General features: G+C 39.1%; 1 pseudogene; it reads left to right on the top strand.

The window, feature by feature from the left end:
• The window catches only part of LOC104680057, a 56,790-nt pseudogene that overhangs the window by 6,074 nt on the left and 28,112 nt on the right, over positions 1-22,604 (top strand).

Raw genomic sequence — 22,604 nt, 5'->3', positions numbered from 1 at the left:
AGGATTACATGCTATCTCTTTTAGAACCAGAAAATAAGATAATATTGGAATGCATATTGTTGGAAATGAGGCATTTTTTGATGTGTCTGATTATTCTCTCATTCAACATATGTCTAACCTGTGTGATTCTTCTGTTAAATAATATCTAGGCCAACTAGAAATCTACACAATATTCCTAGGAGTGATTATTTTCTATGGGTTTCAGAGCAAGTACCAAAAATGTATAAATATCTAACATTTATTTTTCATTTCTTGAATGCTAAAGCATGTGAGCATCTTGGTCTATTATATTTAGTCAAGAATATCTTTCCACTATTTCTGCATTAAACATTAATGAGTAGATTCCTTCGGAAATCTGGCATTTTCTCCTGAACTAGAATTAGAAAAAGTTTTCTCCTCAAACAACTGGAAACAGCATGTGTTCTGTTTATTGCTTCACTTCAAAGCCAGCCTTATAATTCCTTTCTGATTTTGTCTGGACAAGTTCAAATTAGCTACTACATGACTAGCCCAGACAGCCTTTCATAATCAAAATTGGCTGGCAAATGGTAAGACCTTTGGCTAAAACTGTGTTTTCCTGTGCTGTTATTAATTGTCTAGCTTAGAGGAAACTGAGAGTTGTACAACTGCTCGTTTTCTAATGAAGTTTCTTAAAATCATAAAATGGCATAGTAGAACAACAAAAAAAGGCGCTCTGAGGATAAATTTCATCCTGTGTTTCTGTGGAAATAACTAGATTTTGGTTGTATCTTTCCCCAATCTGTGAGACATCAATGCTTTTGAAAAAAAAATGAATTATTAGATTAAAAGATACTAAAAATTAAGCTCCATGTTTTATTAAATTCAGCAGAAATAAAATTACTCTGTCAGAATGCTGTGAAAGGTTTTTAAACATTTGCTCTCACTTTCTGTACTCATTTAATCTCATATTAGTAACAAAAATTTTCAAAACTGGCATCATTCTGCGGGTCATATGTTGCGTAATAGTAATACAGTTGGTTTCCCTCATTTACTATATGGTGTCTCTGAGACTCCTGGAGGACTAATGGTTCTCTCAAAATCACAGAGACAATTGCTGGCAGAAATAGGGCTTGATTTTATGATCTTCAATGCATAGGCCAAAGTACTTTGTAGTAGAGTGAGCTGCTTCAACTACTAACTCTTTTTTTTTTTTTTTTGAGACGGAGTCTCGCTCTGTAGCCCGGGCTGGAGTGCAGTGGCCGGATCTCAGCTCACTGCAAGCTCCGCCTCCCGGGTTTACGCCATTCTCCTGCCTCAGCCTCCCGAGTAGCTGGGACTACAGGCGCCTGCCACCACACCCGGCTAGTTTTTTGTATTTTTTTAGTAGAGACGGGGTTTCACCGTGTTAGCCAGGATGGTCTCGATCTCCTGACCTCGTGATCCGCCCGTCTCGGCCTCCCAAAGTGCTGAGATTACAGGCTTGAGCCACCGCACCCGGCCTCAACTACTAACTCTTAATGAAGATGTAAGGAGAGCCTAGAAGACTTCAAGGCAGGCACCTGTGCAAGTCACTGCCAGAGTTCAAATTGATTTTCAGTCTTGTATAAATTCCAAAACATGTAGGTGTTGAGTTCCTGGACACTTCCCTCAGAAACTTTTGACAGATAAAAAAGTACTTTGAGCATTTTTAATATAAATTTTATACTTTTATTTAAAAATTAGAAGCATTAACTTTGTAAAATAATTAATCTGGATGACTGTATAATCATTTCAAATTTTGACTTTGCCTGGAAATTCAAAGGATAGCAAGTTCATGTGACTTATGCATTTTTCTTCTTTCTCTCTCTTTTTTCTTTTCTTTTCTCTTTTCTTTTCTTTTCTTTTTTCTTTTCTTCCCTCCCTCCCTTCCTTCCTCCTTTTTTTCTTTCTCCTTCCTTCCTTCCTTTTTTTCTTTCTCCTTCCTTCCTTTTTTTCTCTTTCTCCTTCCTTCCTTCCTTCATTTCCTTCCTTCCTTCCTTCCTTCCTTCCTTCCTTCCTTCCTTCCTTCCTTCCTTCCTTCCTTCCTTCCTTTTTTTTTTTCTCTCTCTCTCTCCCCCTTCCTTTCCCTTCCCTTCCTTCTTTTCTCTCTTTCTTTCTTCTTCTTTTTTTGATGGAGTCTCACTCTGTCACCCAGGCTACAGTGCAGTGGCATGATCTCAGTTCACTGCAACCTCTGCCTCGTGGGTTCAAGAGATTCTCCTGCCTCAGCCTCTCAAGTAGTGCACACCACCATGCGCTACTCATTTTTGTATTTTTCGTAGAGACAGGGTTTGCCATGTTGGTCAGGCTGGTCTCAAACTCTTGACCTCAGGTGATCCACCCGCTTTGGACTCTTAAAGTGCTAGGATTGTAGGCAAGAGATTGCGCCCAGGACTTTCTTTTAAAGAAAATTTCTGGATACAGACTGATATTCAAACTGACAGCGCTGGTTTTGTCTTTTTAATTAAGTCTTCCTTGGGAAATAGACTATCTAACTGACACTGTTAATTTTTATAAATGTCATTAAATATCAGAAGATTTTTAAAAAATGAAACAGCTCCACAGATAAGTCTGCATGCTGAAAATGTCTAAACTCTAATTACCCAGTCAAGTTCTAGTTTTCATCTTGATCTGCATGTTACTGATTATCAAATTAGAAGAATTAAGTTAATTATATTGTCTACCTTCTAGCATATACTCATAAAAGTATGTATAAGTATTTAGTTTCTAACTTACCAATACATTCATATATTAATGTTCTAAATGTTAGTTTCTGAGTAGTATATTTCTAACTTACTTTGTAATTTTCCAAAGGAAAAAAATTCTATAAATGGTTTCAAAGTACCCAAATTATTAAATAGACATATTTTATATATAAGATACTTCAGTTATAATACATAGAGCATGATAGAAACTTACCATCATGCTTAGCAGTGTGTGAATGTTTACAACATACACAGAATTCCAGGAAAGCAAAGATAAGCCTGACTCATTCTTAATTGAACCAGGGATTACTTCATCCTAATGGGCAATGCCTTTCTGTTAAAGTAGAATGAATTCTCTTTCAGTTCTATAACAATAGCAAATCTTATCACTTTGAAGGCTGTAGAGGGCAAATAGATGGATATCTTACTTAGGCACACTAGGCTTCAGACCAATTAGCTGTAGTCATTTAATAATTATTCAAAGGCTTGTTAATCCCAAAGTCTGTGCTCTTGTCACCAGAAACACCAGAAAAACAATTTTTTAATAGTTGATTTGATAAGCAATAATTGCAAATCATTTATCTTATTTTATTAATTTTGAATACACCATAGTCAATAAGAAGTTAGAATAAATAGTGGCCCATTGGGAAAAGTCACGATAATGGATGCTAAGAACCTGATCAAGAGCTTAAATAAACCAACAAGCGTGGAATCAAACATTTCCATAAGAAAATCCTAGTTGATTAACCTATTTTGCTGATTTGCAAGGGTTATCGTTATTGCTACCTCTCCCTCAACATGACAAAGGGTCTATAGAATGGCATCAACTTTTCAGCAGACCAGTGCAGATTTATCATGGAGCTGATGGAGGCAAATTTCTACAGACTCTTCCTAAGCCCTGGGAGGATCCCTTTTGCAACCATGTGGTCTTATGTTGTTATAAAGTTTACAAAATATTCTTATCCTTTAAACGTCCTTTTTGTTATTCTTCTGTTAATGAAATGTGCCCTTGGAGTGGCCATAGGGAAAACGAGTTGGGAACACATTTAGTTTGAGTTTACTGCAACATGTTTATGTAGCTTGCATTTAGTGAAGACAAAAGTATTTGAGTGCTATACACCAGTAGCAATGAGCATGCAGATCCAGCACACAGAAATCATCTCTGTCTAAAGGAATCAGGGTTTTTTGGACTTATGGATGGTACCAGGGTTGGGGCAGACATAAAGTAAGTCTGCTGAATAACTTTTTAATCAAGAACATATAGTGCTAAAAAATATAGGAACATATACAGAGACTCGGAAGCCAGCTTGAAGGGGCTCCCAATGGCCATGTATGAGATAATTTGATGACCAAAAAATTAAATACAGTAATGAATTATAAATCATTGAATAAATATAAATTTATGAATCTACATGATAATAAATGAATAAACTAGTAAGTAACTGGAGGAATAGAAACATGCACAATAATAAGGCAAGTGGATTAAAATATTAGCTGTAGGTAAATCTGGATAAGGGTCTATACAGTTATTCTTTTACTGTGTTTATTTCAAAACAACTCTGTAAGTTGGAGGCTATTTTCAAATTAAAAGTTTTTTTTTTTTCTAAATAGTTTATTGCTAATTTCTCCTGTGCAGGAATGATTTTCAGGAATACTCCTATGGCCACTGTGTCCACTCATCCAGCGATGTGACCTCATAGTGTGATAAAAATGGGTCCTGTATGACTCAGCACACAAAATACAGGCTAGTAGAAAGAAAAAAACATGGTTTAAAATGCATTAATTCAGAAAATAATGTGTAGGAACTTTTTCTATCAGCTGTAACAACTGACATTTAAGTTCTTATTAGTTCCTAATCCATAAGAAGATCTCCCCTTATAGAAATATAATTGGTATTGCGGGTATGCAAGTATAAACATAATCTTTATTTCAAAGTTTGGTTAGAAACTATGCAAAATAGAATGTACTGTAATATCTGTGTTTGATGGGGTCAAATGTGAAGTAATGCTATAGCAGTGAGTACATCTGTGAGTGAAAATTTATATCTTATATATCCTAACATATGGGATCATGTCTGCACACATCTCCTTTTACCTTGCCCTGACAAGTCTGGAGCTTTCAGATAAAACAGCATGCAAAATTGCTTTTGACACAGAGAAATGGTCTGAAGAAAACAAGTGTTCCTACATTTTGTATCAATGATCCAATTCATATAATATAGTCATTACTTGATCATACATTTAGGTAACCTAATACACCATGTCAGACAATTTCAAAAGCATTTGAGTTGCTCCTGTCTATAGCATATCAAATAGTGAGTTATAAAATGGAAAGAAATTCTTTTTTCTTTTTTTTTTTTTTGAGACGGAGTCTTGCTCTGTCACCCAGGCTGGAGTGCAGTGGCCGGATCTCAGCTCACTGCAAGCTCCACCTCCCGGGTTCACGCCATTCTCCTGCCTCAGCCTCCGGAGTAGCTGGGACTACAGGCGCCCGCCACCTCGCCCGGCTAGTTTTTTGTATTTTTAGTAGAGACGGGGTTTCACCAGGTTAGCCAGGATGGTCTTGATCTCCTGACCTCGTGATCCGCCCGTCTCGGCCTCCCACAGTGCTGGGATTACAGGCTTGAGCCACCGCGCCCGGCCAAGAAATTCTTTTAAACTCAAGAATGAAAAAGCTTTGATCAATCGCGCTAAAACAAATATTGAATTATCCTTATATTTGGATTTTTTTCCCCCACATTTGTGCTGTTGGTCAGCTTTAAAAAATTGGCCAGGCAAGGTAATCCCAGCACTTTAGGAGGCTGGAGTTGGAGGATCACCTGAGTCCAGGAGTTTGAGACCAGCCTGGGCAATGTAGTAAAGCCTCTCATCTATGAAAAATAAAACTAGCTGGGTATGGTGGTGCACATCTGTAGTCCCAGCTATTTGGGAGGCGGAGGTGGGAGGATTGCTTGAGCTTGGGAGTTTGAGGCTATAGTGAGCTGAGATCTCACTACTGGACCCTAGGTGACAGAGAGAGACTGTATCTCAAAATAAATAAATAAATATTTGGTAACTAGTAATTATTTCCTGATTCTAATAAATATTGTTTTCCTCTATCGGCAGACATATAATGTCTCATTGTGACTCTTTTTGTGACATTGACAGTTGTTAATGATCAATGCTAGGGTACTTTAATTTGTTAGAGGGTGCAAGATTAGAGGATTTTAATTCACCTACACCTTAATATAATAGTACACATCCTTCCATAAAGAAAAATTTCCCTCTAGCTATGGTTACACAGTAGTATACTATTCAAAGGAAAAGTATGAGGGGTAATGAAGCTCATTTCATAATGATAAAGGGTTCAATTAATCAAGAGGACCTAACAATGCTACTAATGTATGCACCTAACAACAGAGTTTCAAAATAATAAAAAAAAAAACTAAAAAAACTGATATAATTGCAAGTAGAAATAGACAAACTCACAATTAGCTGGAAATTTTAATAACCCTCTCAATAACTGATCAAACAAGTAGACAGAGAATCAGCGACTGTGCAACAGACTTGAACAATACTAATAACCAGATTCAACCAACTGACATTTATGTAACAGTGTACTTAGTAAGGAGAGAATGCACATTCTTTGTAAGTGTACACAGAAAATTTACCAAGATATACCATATTCTGTGCCATAAAGCAAGTCTCAACAAATTTTAAAGGATTTAATTGTACAGTGTATGTTATGTAACCACAATGGGCTTAAATTAGATATTAATCAGTGACGGACATCTGAAAAAGTCCCTCATATTTGGAAACTAAATGATACACTTCTGAATAGGCTATGAGTCAAAGGAAATTTCAAAAAGTAAATTAGAAAGTATTTTGAACTAACTTAAATAAATACGTACTCAAAATTAATAGGACGCCACATAAGCAATCTTTAAAGGGAATTTTATAGCACTAAACCTACATTCAAAAAATCTTAAATCAATGACTTCCACTTTAACCCTTAGACACTAAAATTAAGTACAGTACTTTTTACCCAAATTGAGCAGAAAAGATAAAATAATAAAGAGAGCAGAAATTAACAAAATAAAAAGCACTTACAACTGTAATGAAAGTTAATGAAAGAAAAGCTATTTATTTTAGATGATTAATAAAATTTATAAACATCTAGCCTGACTGATCAGAGAGAAAAAAAGATGAACAAAATTACCAGTATTAGCAATGAGAGAGATGCTATCACTACAGATTTTATAAAGAATAAAAGAATGAAAAGAGAATGTATAACTCTACAATAACTTAGTTAACATAGTTGAAACTGAAAAATTCCTTGAGGATAGAATTATCCTGATACCAGATCTTGACAAAAACAATACAAGGAAAAATATATCTATTATATACACATTTACATTTATTTATTTTAAGGTAAAACACCTCGTGAGTTCATATTCATACTTCCAAAATAAAATTCAGAGCTATAGGTTGGGCGTGGTGGCTCACGCCTGTAATCCCAGCACTTTGGGAGGTCATCTGAGTCAGTAGTTCAAGACCAGCCTGGCCAACATGGTGAAACCTCACCTCTACAAAAATACAAAAATCAGCCGGGCACGGTGGCGGGCACCTGTAATCCCAGCTACTTGGGAGGCTGAGGCGGGAGAATTGCTTGAATTCTGGAGGCAGAGGTTGCAGTGAGCTGAGATGGCATCACTGCACGCCAGCCTGGGTGACAGAGTGAGACTCCGTCTCAAAAAAAATAAAAAGTAAAAATAAAAAAGTACATAAAAATAAATAAATAAAATTCAGAACTATAGGATTTTTAATGATTCCCTTATAACATCTTTATCTTCTTTCTTTCTTTCTTTTTTTTTTTTTTTTGAGATGGAGTCTTGCTCTGTCACCCAGGCTGGAGTGCAGTGGCCGGATCTCAGCTCACTGCAAGCTCCTCCTCTCGGGTTCATGCCATTCTCCTGCCTCAGCCTCCCGAGTAGCTGGGACTACAGGCGCCCGCCACCTCACCTGGCTAGTTTTTTGTATTTTTTAGTAGAGACGGGGTTTCACCGTGTTAGCCAGGATGGTCTTGATCTCCTGACCTCATGATCCGCCCGTCTCGGCCTCCCAAAGTGCTGGGATTACAGGCTTGAGCCACTGCGCCCGGCCTATCTTCTTTCTTTAACAAGTCAAATATCTTGGTTCTCAAGAACAATAAAGATATGTAATTAGAATGACACATCATTATGCCTTTGTTTTGTTCCATATTATACATTTTATTGTCTCAGAAAGCCATACCAACACTATCCCTGATATTATGATAATTGAAAATATTTAAATATTTTAGTGTGTTATTTATCTCTCCCAGATAATGCAGTAAATTTGTTCTCTCCTTGGAAAAATTAAAACGCCCACATTTTTCTGACCTGAAATAAAATGTAAGGTTTAAGCTGGCACACATGTGATATAAGACAGATACTAGACTTTATAATTAGACACACTGTGATTGAATTTCTGCACTACCATTTCTAAGTCTTTGCATTTGAGCAAGGTCATTTATCTTTTTCTTTTTTGAGACACAGTCTCCCTCTATCCCTCACGCTGGAGTGCCGTGGCTCGATCTCAGCTCACTGCAAGCTCTTCCTCCTGGGTTCATGCCATTCTCCTGCCCCAGCCTCCTGAGTAGGTGCCTGCCACCATGCCTGGCTAATTTTTTGTATTTTTAGTAGAGACAGGGTTTCACCGTATTAACCAGGATAGTCTCGATCTCCTGACCTTGTGATCCGCCCACCTCAGCCTCCCAAAGTGCTGGGATTACAGGCATGAGCCACCGCATCTCGCTGGTCATTTATCTCTTGAAACTGTTTTCTTCATCCGTGGAATGGAGATCATCTCTACATTTCATAACTGTTAAGTATTAACATTCATGTGTTACACTTAAAGTGCCTAGCACATGGTAAGTGCTCAATAAAGAAAAGTTATTGTATCTGAAAGAAATATAAAGATAGACATGATGGCCGGAAATCACCTTGGATATATTACTGAGAAGTATCTTTCACATTTCTACTCTGCAATGTGGCTATAGTTGTACACAGGAATGACTCAGGTGAACATTTATTATTCTTAGTATGTGTTTACACACATGACTATGTCAGAAATCCTGAGTCCTTTCACATACATTTACTCTCTAAATGCTGTCAATGAATCAGTAAGGTATTAATGTCTTCTTTTACATTTTTTTTTTTTTTTTTTTTTTGAGACGGAGTCTCGCTCTGTCGCCCAGGCTGGAGTGCAGTGGCCGGATCTCAGCTCACTGCAAGCTCCGCCTCCCGGGTTTAAGCCATTCTCCTGCTTCAGCCTCCTGAGTAGCTGGGACTACAGGCGCCCGCCTCGTCGCCCGGCTAGTTTTTTGTATTTTTTAGTAGAGACGGGGTTTCACCGTGTTAGCCAGGATGGTCTCGATCTCCTGACCTCGTGATCCGCCCGTCTCGGCCTCCCAAAGTGCTGGGATTACAGGCTTGAGCCACCGCGCCCGGCCTTCTTTTACATTTGAAGAAATTAACTCAGAGAGTTGAAGTGGCTTTGAGGTCACAGTAATATATTCTTGCCTGGAGACAAGAAAGAGCACTGAGGTATAATGCCAAAGTGACCAACATCATGACTTTGGAATTGTAACTCAGTGCTCTGTATTGTCTCTGGCACAAGAAACTCTATATTACTATGAAGTATGTATACAACCAAGGCATTACACAGACAGAGCAGTGCAAATGGTAGGAGCCTGTCTCATTTCCCTTTAGAAGTTCTAGTACTACTGTTCTCTTCCTCTTTATTTTTTCCACAGCACACATTCTGAGGCCAAGACAATGTGTTTATTGAGGGACGTTATTGGGGACACATTCAGGAACATTTCAGTAGAGAGGTTTGGCCAAGAGGTGCTGGTATATTTTCCATGTGATACATTTTTCAGCTGAAGACGTGATTGGAGGATTATCTCCCAGCAGTTACTGCTTGTTAAGCTGTTTTATTTTCTTCATTTGAAAGGCTTGTGGAATTAAGCTGTGATCCACTTGCAGTGGAATACAGAGTAGAGACAAACAAACCACTAGAAATGGGATACAGACTAGAGGAAAACACACTTTATTGTCTTAGTCAAGGATGCCATTGGCTGGAAGAAGACTTAAATGAGATGCTATCTGCCAGACCACAGCATGTGGCAGATAAACAGAAAACAATGAGGTCATGCAGAAGTAGCTCATTACGCTGAACACAAAAATAGAAGCCTGACAACCCAGCTTGGTGTGATGTTAAAAAGCACTGGACTGGCAGTCAGGACATGTGGGTTCCAGTCCTAGTGTTAGTGGCAACTTGATGTATGGTTTTAGTCAATTCCTCCTGTTTTTGGCCTCAGTTTCTCTGCTTATGAACAAATAATGAAGGAATAAGATTAGATAACACCTATGGCCTTTCCTGGTGTGGCAATCAATAAATATATATTTATTTAGCATCCACTATGTGCCAGAAATTTTATTATGTCCTGGGAAAACATTAGTAAACAAAACAGACTTGATGCCTGCCTTCATTTCAACATGAAGAAAGAGCCAACAAATGGATTGATGTGGCCTTCAGAGGCCTCAAATATCACCTAGGGAGTAAGAACACTCCAGGAGTTCTTTTGCTATGCTTGAAAGGGGATATATATTTGCATTAAAATTGCAACTTTACTGCCATTCTCTAGCTTATACTCTCATTACTTCTTGCTGCAATGGTAACAGTCACCTCTTCACCAGTCTCCTTGTTCCCACTGTCGGTCTTCATATAACCATGCAAATTGCTATCAGAAATTGTTTTCAGTGTTTTCAGAAACTGTCAATATCATTCTCCTTTTCAAAAGTCTTATTTTCCCTGGAACACAAAAATAAGTACAAATTTCTTAAGACGAAATTCAAAGGCTCTTGTAGTCAGCCTGAAATCCCCTCTCTTATTTTCATCCATTACATGTATACATGTACTAGTCTATGCTTTGTTGTTGTTGTTTTTCTTTTTTTGAGACAGAGTCTTGCTCTGTTGCCCAGGCTGGAGTGCCATGGCATGATCTTGGCTCACTGCAGCCTCTCTTGAGTTCAGGTGATTCTTGTCCCTCAGCCTCCCGAGTACCTAAGACTACAGGTGTGCACCACCACGCCAGGCTAATTTTTGTATCTTTAGTAGAGACAAAGTTTTGCCATGTTGGCCAGCCTGGTCTCGAACTCTTGGCCTGAAGTGATGTCCCCTCCTCAGCTTCCCAAAGTGCTGGGATTACAGGCATGAGCCACTGCACTAGGCCTAGTCTGTGTTTTAAAGGAGAGAAGCTACTTAACAGCTATAATCCCTACCACTACAATCTGAGTTGTCAGTTTCTGTCACTACACCAAGAGCTCTTGGAGAGCAGAGATGGCTCCTTATATATCTCTGAGTCCTGGTAGTGAACCTGCCCTTGGTGGCACAGTAGGCACTGTGTTTGTGGAATTGATTGGTTGCTCTTTTAGCAGGCTCTCTCCTACCTGTTTTGTCTCTCACAATGCAAGCTCTCAATAAATAACTGCTGATTGTTGTCTAAACTAGTACGATCTTTGAACTGCTAGCATTGGCTTGATCTAGGAACTTGTTAGAAATGCAAATTATTGAGACTTGATCCAAGGTTTTTTTTTTTTTTTTTTTTTTTTTTTTTTTTTTTTTTTTTTTTTTTTTGGCGGGGTCTTGCTCTGTCACTCAGGTTGGAGTGCTGGAGTACAGTGGTGTCATCATACCTCACTGTAACCTCAACCTCCTGGGCTCAAGAGATCCTCCTGCCTCAGCCTCCCAAGTAGCAAGGACTACCAGGTGCACACCACCACACTCAACTAATTATTTTATTATTCTATTTTGGAGATGGAGTTTCACTTTTGTTGTCCAGGCTGGAATGCAATGGCCTGGTCTTGGCTTACTGCAGCCTCCACCTCCCAGGCTCAAGCGATTCTCCGGTCTCAGCCTCCTGAGTAGCTGGGATTACAGGTGTGTACCATCACGCCCAGCTGATTTTTGTATTTTTAATCGAGACGGGGTTTCTCCATGTTGGTCAGGCTGGTCTCAAACTCCTGACCTCAGGTGACCCACCCACCTCAGCCTCCCAAAGTGCTGGGATTACAGGCGTGAACCACCATGCCCAGCCTAATTATGTTATTTTTTTGTAGAGATGGAGGTCTAGCTATGTGGCCCAGGATGCCAAGTCTCTTCGAGAGTGGGAATAAGGAAATCTCCAAAAGTCTCCAGAATTGTTATGCATGCTAAAGTTTGAGAAGCACATTTCTAAACCATTACCAGGAACTAACTTATAGATTCTGGGAAGATGTTGACTCATGTTTCATTTAATAAAAATGTGGTTATTTAGCCAGTGCCAAAACACCAAGGCTGGGAATTCCATTAGTTGGTAGAATCTTAAGACATAGCCAAGATAAAGCCTGGGTATTGGCAAAGGTGGGACAAAAGCCAAGAATTTTTTAAAGTCGCTTTGCTTATGATGGCTCCAGCTGTAGGGTTCTGCTCCACTCCCGATGAAAAACAGCAAAAATCAACACTTGCTAAGTTCACACAACATAATGAAACTCCCCTGTAGTGTAGTATTGATGTGTGTTAGGCAAGGGCTAGGGAGGTGTTGATATGCTAAGCCTCACAGAAAATACAATTTTATTTTATAGGAACCTTTATAATATCAATCTTTTATTCACTAATTAGATCATTTATTATTTTCACTAATATTTATTGAGAGCCAATGATGTGTAATCTGTGTGCAAACTATTGTGGAGTTACAAAAATAAGTAAAAGGCACAGTCTTCACAGTTAAATCGCTGACAGTATAATGGAGGTAACACACAATGAGTATGCGATTTTAAAACCATGCCATTTGTGTTAACTAGGAGTAAATATCAGCTGTCAAACCACCCGGCACATGAACACTAACCCAGTTTAGAAGGCTCAGAGAGGCTTCCTGGAAAAATTAGTAGGTTAGTTGAGGCCAGTAGCATCAGTAGGAATTATTTAGGCGATGGGTGCAAGGAGAAGGAATGAAGTGGGGAAGGGGGCGAAAGGATGTTGCAAGTAAAAGATATTACATTAATATAAGCCAGAAAACAGGGTGGGAACCACAACAAGGTGCCTTCATGGGACTGTAGGTTGTTCATACTGGACAAAACATAGAGTACAAAATGGAGTGAGGAGAAATGAGGGTGGTGAGATACAGGACCAAATTGTGAAAGTCTCCCAAACCACAAGAAAGTCTTCTAAACCGTATTTGTCCTGGAGAAGGAGTGAAGGAGATTAGAGTGGGTGGGCGGCAATCAGCCAGAAAGAACTGAAAGGTTTAAAGTGGTGAAATAGCTACAGTCTATTTCTGCTGTAGACGTAGTGCGGCTACAATGTGTGTAACATTGGAATGGGAGAAGACTGGAGGCAGGGAGGCCACGTAGAAGAATGGTGACTTGAATTAAGTTGCAATGGAGAAGGAAGAGAGGTGGACTCAAGAGGGTAAGTACTAAGAAGCAACAGCTTGACAGTATACTGGATGTGGAATATAAGGTGGTGCCTAGGTTCAGCCTTGGGGAAAACAGTGGGTATGGGTTCACTGACACAGGAAATTCAAGAGTTGTAGTGCAGTGGGGATCCAGGGTTGAAGGGGACAGAAGTTTTGAGACAGTGATGACTAAGTGACCTGCTTTAATCCCAAAGTGAGAGCATATTTGAAAGCTGTAAGACTGTTGCTCTTCAAAAGCACACTGTGGGCCTGGTGCGTTGGCTTATGCCTGTAATCCTAGCACTTTGGGAGGCCGAGGCAGGCAGAGCACTTGAGGTCAGGAGTTCGAAACCAGCCTGGCCAACATGGTGAAACCCTGTCTCTACTGAAAATACAAAAAAATTAGCTGGACATGGTGGCAGGTGCCTGTAATCCCAGCTACTCGGGAGGCTGAGGCAAGAGAATCGCTTGAACCTGGAAGGCGGAGGTTGCAGTGAGCCAAGACTGTGCCAGTGTACTACAGCCTGGGCCACAGAGCGAGACTCTGTCCCAAAAGACAACAACAACAACAGCAACAAAACAAAAACACATACACACACTGTGAAACTACCAGTTCTCCTCTGAATTTCCATGCTAATGAATCTGCTTCATTGCACAGAGCAAGGGCGTGCTGGGCACTCTGGATCAAAGGTGAGGCTTAGCAATAAAATCGCTTTTTGTCACACTATCCAGTTCAGTGAGCCAAGGAAAAGATTGAAGACCAAAGACACTGCTCTTGTGTTGCTCTATAACCTGCATTTTAATTTCTTAGTTTGTGAAGTGCGAGAAATATTAACTTATTTTTCACAGCTGACCTAACAACTTTTTAATTAAATATAAAACATCCTAAAAATTGAATTTGATTATAAATGACTAACAGCAAACTTGCACAATTTAATTTTTTAAAAAAATCCTAATCTGCAAAACTTAATCATTCTGGAACTGTTTTGAAGCCACAAGCCCTGAATTTTACTTACTTTTGTTTGTTTATATTTTTTGATACAGGGTCTTGCCCTGTCACCCAGGCTGGAGTGCAGTGGTGCAGTCACAGCTCACTACAGCCCTGAGTTCCTAGGCTCAAGCATTCCTCCTACCTCAGCTTCCTGAGTAGCTGGGTCTATAGGCACATGACACACCATCTAGGTAACTAAAAAAAAAAAAAAAATTGTAGAGGTGGAGTCTCACTGTATTGCCCAGGTTGGTCTCAAACTCCTGGGTTCAACAATCCTCCTATCTCAGCTTCTCAGAGTGCTGGGATTACAGGCACGAGCCATGGTGCCCAGCCCCTGAATTTTTGTAAACTGTGTGTTTGCCATCCCATCTCAAGCTCAGGGAGAATATAATATTCCTTCTACATATTTAAAAACAGGTAATATGTTAACCTAAGAAAACCTTGCTTTGGGATTAGAATGCAGAACACTTTTCATACATTGCTGCTGCATATCTAAGCTTTTGGCCGCTGGTTCTATATACTCTTCTGTTTAATGATCTATTTTCCTACTTTGATTTGAAGACGATGTTTTGAAGGAAAAAAAAATCCCATGATTTTTTTCAGAGAATTGAGACTTGAATCCTGGCTTTGTTATTGCCTAGCTGGGTGACTATTGGGTGGGTTTCTTTGTTGTTTATACCTCAACTATTTCATCTGGGCCTATAAAAGTATTCCCTTCAGACACTCTTGATTCATAATCACTTTCTCAAGATCATCACTGGCATTCAACTTGGTCCTGTGCTACATTTGTGCAATCTCCTCAAGCTCACATTTTTGTCCTGGTAACATCTCTGTTTTTCTTGACTGCTTTTTCCTCTATGCCCTCATGCACACACAAGTTGTTTGGTTGGATAATTGAAACTAAAAATTATAAATTCTGGAAAATCCTAAGATACTTCTAAATGGAACCTATTTTTTTTCCTCTTTCTGTACCCTACAAATATTACTGCATCTGCTAAATAGCTTTCTGGACCCCAACTTCAAATTAAGCATCTTGGAAATAGCAGAAATATTTAAATTGCCTCTGAATTAGTTGTGAAAATACTAAGATATAAGATATAGCTATTTATAAAGTCTTCATTGATACTGCCAGTTCCTATAGAGTTCCCCGAATATATTGGCTCTTGCTCTAGTATAAAGAAATGAATAGTAATAATTTACAATGAGATGAATTGACTATTACATTTATTAAATTCAGCAGGAATTTCTCCCTCTGGATTTAAGACCCACTACCACGCAGCTCAAACTCTGTCATTAGTTCCATCTTCTATTAAACCCCAAGGCCCTGTCAGATAATATGGATTATGTGTTTCATTTGAATATGCCTTTGCATTCACATTTCATGTCTATTCTCATGTTGATCCTTTGACTTGGCAGAATAATAGCCTGATTATTAACAAGAGTCTACATTTGCACAGGCATCTCCATGGCCTTTACAATAGCTGATTCCCATTTTGCAAAAGAAAAAAGTAAAAACTCAGGACAGAAATGCCACATTGCTAGAAAGTTACAGATCTGAGATTAGAAACTAGGTTTCACAGCTTCACCATGGTCATATTGCCTCTCCTGGTATGACTGAAACACAAGGAAAGGTACTTTTAATAAATGCAGCCACATATTATGTTGTTTAATAAATTATATATGAACAAATATACACATATGCTGACCCAATATATCAACAGTGCTGAGGCTGAGATTTATTGGTCTACACTGAGGGTACAGCAAACTTTTGAACTGGCATTCTAAGCACTGGTCTTTGAAATTACCAGCAGTACTATGTAATTTGCTGATGGAAGAAAGGACTGACTTCTCCACAAAGTGCTTTAATTACTTAAAATTTTAGTAGAATTGTGACAAATTTGCTCATGAGATTTGAGGTTGAATTTTTTAGAATGAATTATATAGATTCTCAACGTTAGTCTAGAACAGCAGTCTCAAAGAGATCCAGGCACCCTTAGAGGATCCTGAAACACTTTTAGGGAGTATTAAAAACGAAAACATTTTTGTAATAATATTAGAATGCTGTTTCACTTTTATTTTCTTATGAGATTAGAACAAAGTTTTCCAGAGTCGACATGATTTGCAATATTGCAACAAATTAAATTCAGAAGCCTGTATGAGCATCCAGCTGCTTTCTATTAAGCCAGACATAAAAGAGATTTGCAAAAATGTATAACAACATCACTCTTCTCACAATTTTTTATTTTATAAAAATATAATTATATTACTAAAAAAACACAAAAACCTAGCCAGGCGAGGTGGCGGTGCCTGTAGTCCCAGCTACTCGGGAGGCTGAGGCAGGAGAATGGCGTAAACCCGGGAGGTGGAGCTTGCAGTGAGCTGAGATCCGGCCATTGCACTCCAGCCTGGGCGACAGAGTGAGATTCCGTCTCAAAAAAAAAAAAAAAAAAAAAAAAAAAAAAAATATATATATATATATATACACACATACACATATAAAATTATTTTTTGGCCAGGCACAGTGGCTCATGCCTGTAATCGCAGCATTCTGGGAGGCCAAGGCAGGTGGATCACATGAGGTCAGGAGTTAAAAATCAGCTTGACAAACATGGTGAAACCCTGTCTCTACTAAAAATACAAAAAATTAGCCGGTCGCAGTGTGCACCTGTAATTCTAGTCATTCAGGAGGCTGAGGCAGGAGAATCGCTTGAATCCAGGAGGCAGAGGTTGCAGTAAGCTGAGATTGCACCACTGCACTCCAGCCTGGGCAACAGAATGAGACTTGACCTCAAAAAAAAAAAGTTATTGTTTATAAATATGTGATTTATGTTAACATATAATGGGTTTATTCAATAAATAAATAAATACATACTTTGGAAAGTCCCCAGTTTTCATTTCTAATATAGGAAATAGCAATAGATGTAACCCACAATAACAGAAGCACTTTGGAATCCTGAATATTTTCAAGAGTTTAAGGAGGTCAAGAGACCAAAATGTTTGAGAAGAGCTATCATAGTGCAGTGCTTCTTAAACTTTAGTATGTGTATTAAATTTCTGCATATGTATAATATGTTAAATCACATGCTGATTCTCTAGGTGTGATGGTTCATTTTATGTCAACTTGACTAGCACACTGGGGTGCCCAGATATTTGATCAAACATTATTTTGGGTGTGTCCATGAGGGTGCTTTTACCATTTGAATAATTGAACTGAATAAAGCACATTGCCCTCTAACATGAATGGGGCACATTCAATCAGTTGAAGACCTCAATAGAACAAAAAGGCTGAACCTTTCACGAGTGGAAGTGAATTTCCTCCTGCCTGACTGTCTTGAGCTGGCATATCAACTGATGTATTCCTTTGAACTAAAACTGAATGAAGCATCTTGGGTCTTGAGCCTGTAGACCTTCACACTGAAACTATACCATTGGCTCTCTTGGGTCTCCAGCCTGTTGACAGCATGTTTTGGGACTTGTCAGACTACATAATTTTGTGAGCCAACTCTTTGGAGAACCCTGATTAATCCAGTACTTCTGGGGTGGTACCTGAGATTCTGCATTCTATCTACCTTCCACATGATCTTGGTCCATGGACCACACTTCTAGGAGCAGAGGTCAGAGCATCAACATAACCTGGGAGTTTATTACAAATATAGAACCTCAGACCCTGAGTTCAGACCCACTGAATCAGAATCTTCATTTTAACAAGATTCTTAGCTGGCCCATTTGCACACAAAAATTTAAGAAGCACTGTTCTAGAGTGGTGGTAATCAGTCCTGAGTATGGAGTAGAATCGCCTGAATAGCATTAAAAAACAAACAAATACTGTCTAGACTCCACTCCAATTAAATCAGAATCTCAGAGAATAGAGCCTGGATGGATTTTAAAAGCTGCACAGATGACATTAATGTGCAGTCATGAATGAAAACTATTGGTCAAAAATGAAGACTGAAGGCCAACAATGACCGTCTTTGAGGCTCTTAATGAAAGAAAATTAATTATCTAGATGCTAGGATGTAAGTCAAAGATCTCACATAAATATAGTATTTCTGGAAATTGAATCAATAGTTAACCAGGCAGCCAAACCCTTGACTGAAACACCAAAGGAAATATAGCACTGCTGTGTATAAGAAAAAGACTGTACAATTTATTTTTATATTTATTTATTTATTTATTTTTTGAGACAGCATTTCGCTCGTTGCCCAGGCTAGAGTGCAATGGCGCAATATCGGCTCACTGCAACCTCCACCTCTTGGGTCCAAGCGATTCTCCTGCCTCAGCCTCCTGAATAGCTGGAATCATAGGCACATGCCACTGCACCCAGCTAATTTTTTTGTATTTTTAGTAGAGACGGGGTTTCTCCATGTGGGTCAGGCTGGTCTCGAACTCCCGACCTCAGCTGATCCACCCGCCTTGGCCTCTCAAAGTGCTGGGATTACAGGCGTGAGTCGCCGCGCTTGGCCGTACAATTTAGGTGTCTGATATCGTCTTCCTGGCATGAGGCCTTAGCTTTGAGTGTTAACTGAAAATTCTAAGTCTAGGGTTCTTAAGTTGTTATGTGCTGCACTATACAAGTAAACCTACAGAGATGGAAGTGTTCTTAGAGATTATCCGGTCCAAGCACTTCATTTATAGGTAGAGAAACTGGTGCTCAGAGAGGGCGATTCACTCACAATAGCAGGCAGCATAACGTAGGAGCAGCAACAGACCTGAGTTAACTCACAGCCCTTGTATTTCCCCTGGAGTCATTTCTTTGTTCCCACAACAAGTCACACACTTCCATCAGTGCTGCCTGCAGCCTTTAAAGTACAGTGATCACAATGCCTCCTTGAAATTCTGCTCACTGTTCATTGACTATTATATATACTATGCATTTATTTATTTATAATTGTTTTCCTAGTCATTCATTCAACAGCTGTTTATTGAGCCTCCACCACACGGCACCAGGAAACTAGTACACATGATTGAAAGTACTTATTTCATCACATTACCATTATTTGTAGAATTGTTTAATAGATTTCAGGTCTTCTGATTTCCACTTCAGTGTTCATTTAACTGCATGTCCTGCTGTCCTCCTTGGCACATGAAGATGGCTGAAAAAACTGAACTGTTCACCCAACTGGGCAAGTGGGACTAGGACCTAGATTTCTGGACCCATTACGTTGTCCTCTCTACAAATGAACTATGACTTTAAGAGCAAACATTGATGCTGGAAATAATTAGTAACTGAAAGCTCCTCCCAGCTTTTCCTCTTTTCTCTGAAAATAGAAGTATTTAAAAAGAGAGAGAGGGAATATGAGAGAAAAAGGAAAGAAAAGAAAAGACACACTGTTGGATGTACTGTATGTTGGAAAGCTTTGGAAAAATTTATAATGTGCTCTGTACTCAGAGACAAAATTTTCCAAGAGGACATTTATACAATTTCTTCCAAGAGTCTGCATCCTGTTATACTCTGGAAGAAGTGACCTCATGGTGTTTGTATTTGTCTCTCTCACAAAACCTCTTTTATAGTATTAATGCATGTGCAGATCTTAGGATATGTAATCCATGAGGCCCTGACTTGGGCAGGTCATTCTGAGAACATGCTGCTGCTTTCATAATGGCATCATCGTGTTTTATAGTGGCAGAGGGGATGGGCGGAGGAGAGCCGGCTAGGAGAAAGTGCTATGCCAAGTCATTTGGAAAATATAAGCTACAAGCAATTGAGGGAACCTAATAAAACTTGAAGGATATTAAAACGCGATACATGTTACTAGTCTCAGAAGAATTAACAGTAATCACTATAACCCCTTACAGCATATTAGAATTACAGTAGCTCCCTCTTACCTGGGGTTTTGCTTTCCATGCTTTCAGTTACCCACAGTCCAGAAATAATAAATAAAAAATTCTAGAAATAAACAATGCATAAGTTTAAAATTGCAAGCTGTTCTGAGTAGCATGACAAAAATCTCACACCATCCCACCCAGGGCGTGAGTCATCCTTTTGTCAAGGGTATCCATGCTGTGTACGCTACGCACTCACTAGTCACTTCATCCTTTTGGTTATCAGATTGCTATAGCGTCAAGTGCTTGTATTCAAATGACCCCGATTTCACTTAATAATGGTTCCAAAGCACAAGAATAGTGATGCTGGCATATTGCTATAATTGTTCCATTTTATTACTGTTGTGTTTACCTAGTTTATAAAGTAAATTTTATCGTAGGTTTGTATGTACAGGAAAAAAAAATATATATAAAGGGCTTGGTGTTGAGGTTTCAGGCACCGACTGGGGGTCTTGGAACATATTCACTGTGGATAAGGGGGGCTACTATCTAAGGTGATTGTGTGCATACTACCTCATTTGGACATCAAGTTTCCAGTTTATAGAGTGGTCGTCCCTAGAGGATGTTGATTGTTTCTTCCAACATCCATGTGAGCTATTCAGGACCAGCATTATCCCAAATTTATAAGTGAGAAAATGGAGGCTCTGAAAGAAATACAAATAGTAATTAAATTTTACATAGTATAGGGCATTAAAAGCTCTTATATATATGAATTCCTTTGATTTCTACTGAAAATCCCTGTAGTAAACAAAATGATTATAAATCCAATTTTACATATAAGCAAGTCAGTAGACAGAGATTAAATGACAATGCAGATTTCACAGCAAATAAGTGGCAGAGAATGAAGTTAGATCCAGATTATCTGCCTCCTCAAACAGTGCTCTTTTCATTACATAAAACCGCCTGTTTAGAGAGTGCAGGCTTTGGAGTCAGCCAGATTTTGATATAAAACTTGGTTCTTACACAGGTGGACTGTAGGTGAAGCCTGAGAAACCACTTAGCCTCACTACTACACCTTTCTAATTGGTAAAATAGGAAAAGTAATTCCTACCTCAAGGAGTGAGCTAATGTTTGTATAATACAATGTTTAGCATAGTGCTTGACACACTTGAAAGGGCACAATGACTGTTATTGTAATACATTTTATCTCTGTTCCCCATTAGTACACAAGCCCATTAGAAAATGGCATTTGTTTTTTCTAGTTGAAGCTGTAGACTTCTATTGGAACAGTGCAGAAAGATCTGCATTAATCTCTGGAATAGACGCAAATATTTGAAGTGCCATCACTTTCATCTTCCTCCTTTCATGTCTCCTAGAACCCATGCAATGCACGCCCTCTCCTTTCCAGCCTCCATAGCCAGCTGTAGCAGTCAGTGAATGGAATGAAGTGAAAAGTACACTCAAAGGGAAAACAAACCGGGGCTCTGTCAAAACATATGGTTGAAATTCCAGAGCCCAGGACCCCACACGAAGAGGCTCCTCCCTGTCCTGCATCTGGGGCATCTCAGTTAGCCTCAGCTGTCTCTACTGTACCTCTACTCTAAGAAGTCAACCACTCAATTCTTAAAGCAGTTTTAAGACCAAAACCAGCACTTGTAGATAAGGAATAATTAAAGTTTGCAACTATCAGCCTAAGTCACTTAGTTGTTAAACACATTGCTAATTCTCCTAGGAGACAGAAATGACTAGATAGATATTACTATTAGAGATAATACTTCTCGAGCCTTTCCCCCCTCTTCCATGTTGAGGCAGGGTGGTGTTTGTTACCTGGCTTCTGCTGGGCTTTGCAGCCTCAGGCTCTAACATTACCTCATATACAACTTATAGCCCACTTATCCTAAAATATTTTGAGTCCTTCAAATGCACCTTGCTGTCATATTTTAGTACTTTTGCACAGTTGTTCTTTTTTTTTTTCTTTTTAGACAAAGTCTCGCTCTTGTCACCCAGGCTGGAGGGCAGTGGCGTGATCTTGGCTCTCTGCAACCTCCACCTCCTGAGCTCAAGCAATCCTTCTGCCTCAGCCTCCCTAGTAGCTGGGATTACAGGTGCCTGCCACCACGCCCAGCTAATTTTTTTATATTTTTAGTTGAGACAGGGTTTCGCCATTCTGGCCAGGCTGGTCTCAAACTCCTGACCTCAAGTGATCCTCCCGCCTTGGCCTCCCAAAGTGCTGGGACGACAGGTGTGAGCCACTGTGCCCGGCCCACTTTGTTCTTTTTACCAAGAATTCTCCTTTATTACTTGAACTATGTTTGCAAGGTGAGATCCTGTTCTTCTTAAAGATGTAGGCCAGGCAACTCTTCTTTTAAGAAATGACTCCTGCTTGCTCCTGTTCCTGAGGAGTTGTCTGAAGTAACATTGGTACATTGGTAATTTTCTCCTTTGTCTCACTTCCTCTTCTATGGCCTTTAAATGCTGTATTTATATTTGAAATTCACACGTCTATTTCTTCCACAAGTCTCTGATCTCACTAAGGGTAATTTTTTCTTTTAGAGTATAAACCCCCAGTGCCAGGCACGTCATAAGGATTTAATGTTTCTTTAAGGCAGTAAAGAGTTTAGGAGTTTTTGAATTTTAAATATTTTTATATGCTGCTCACCTTTGGCTGC

The sequence above is a fragment of the Rhinopithecus roxellana genome, chromosome 1, assembly GCF_007565055.1.
Source record: "Rhinopithecus roxellana isolate Shanxi Qingling chromosome 1, ASM756505v1, whole genome shotgun sequence".
NCBI classification, from domain to species: domain Eukaryota; kingdom Metazoa; phylum Chordata; class Mammalia; order Primates; family Cercopithecidae; genus Rhinopithecus; species Rhinopithecus roxellana.
The sequence above is the reverse complement of the archived record's forward strand: the minus strand, read 5'-3'. Positions and strand labels throughout refer to the sequence as shown.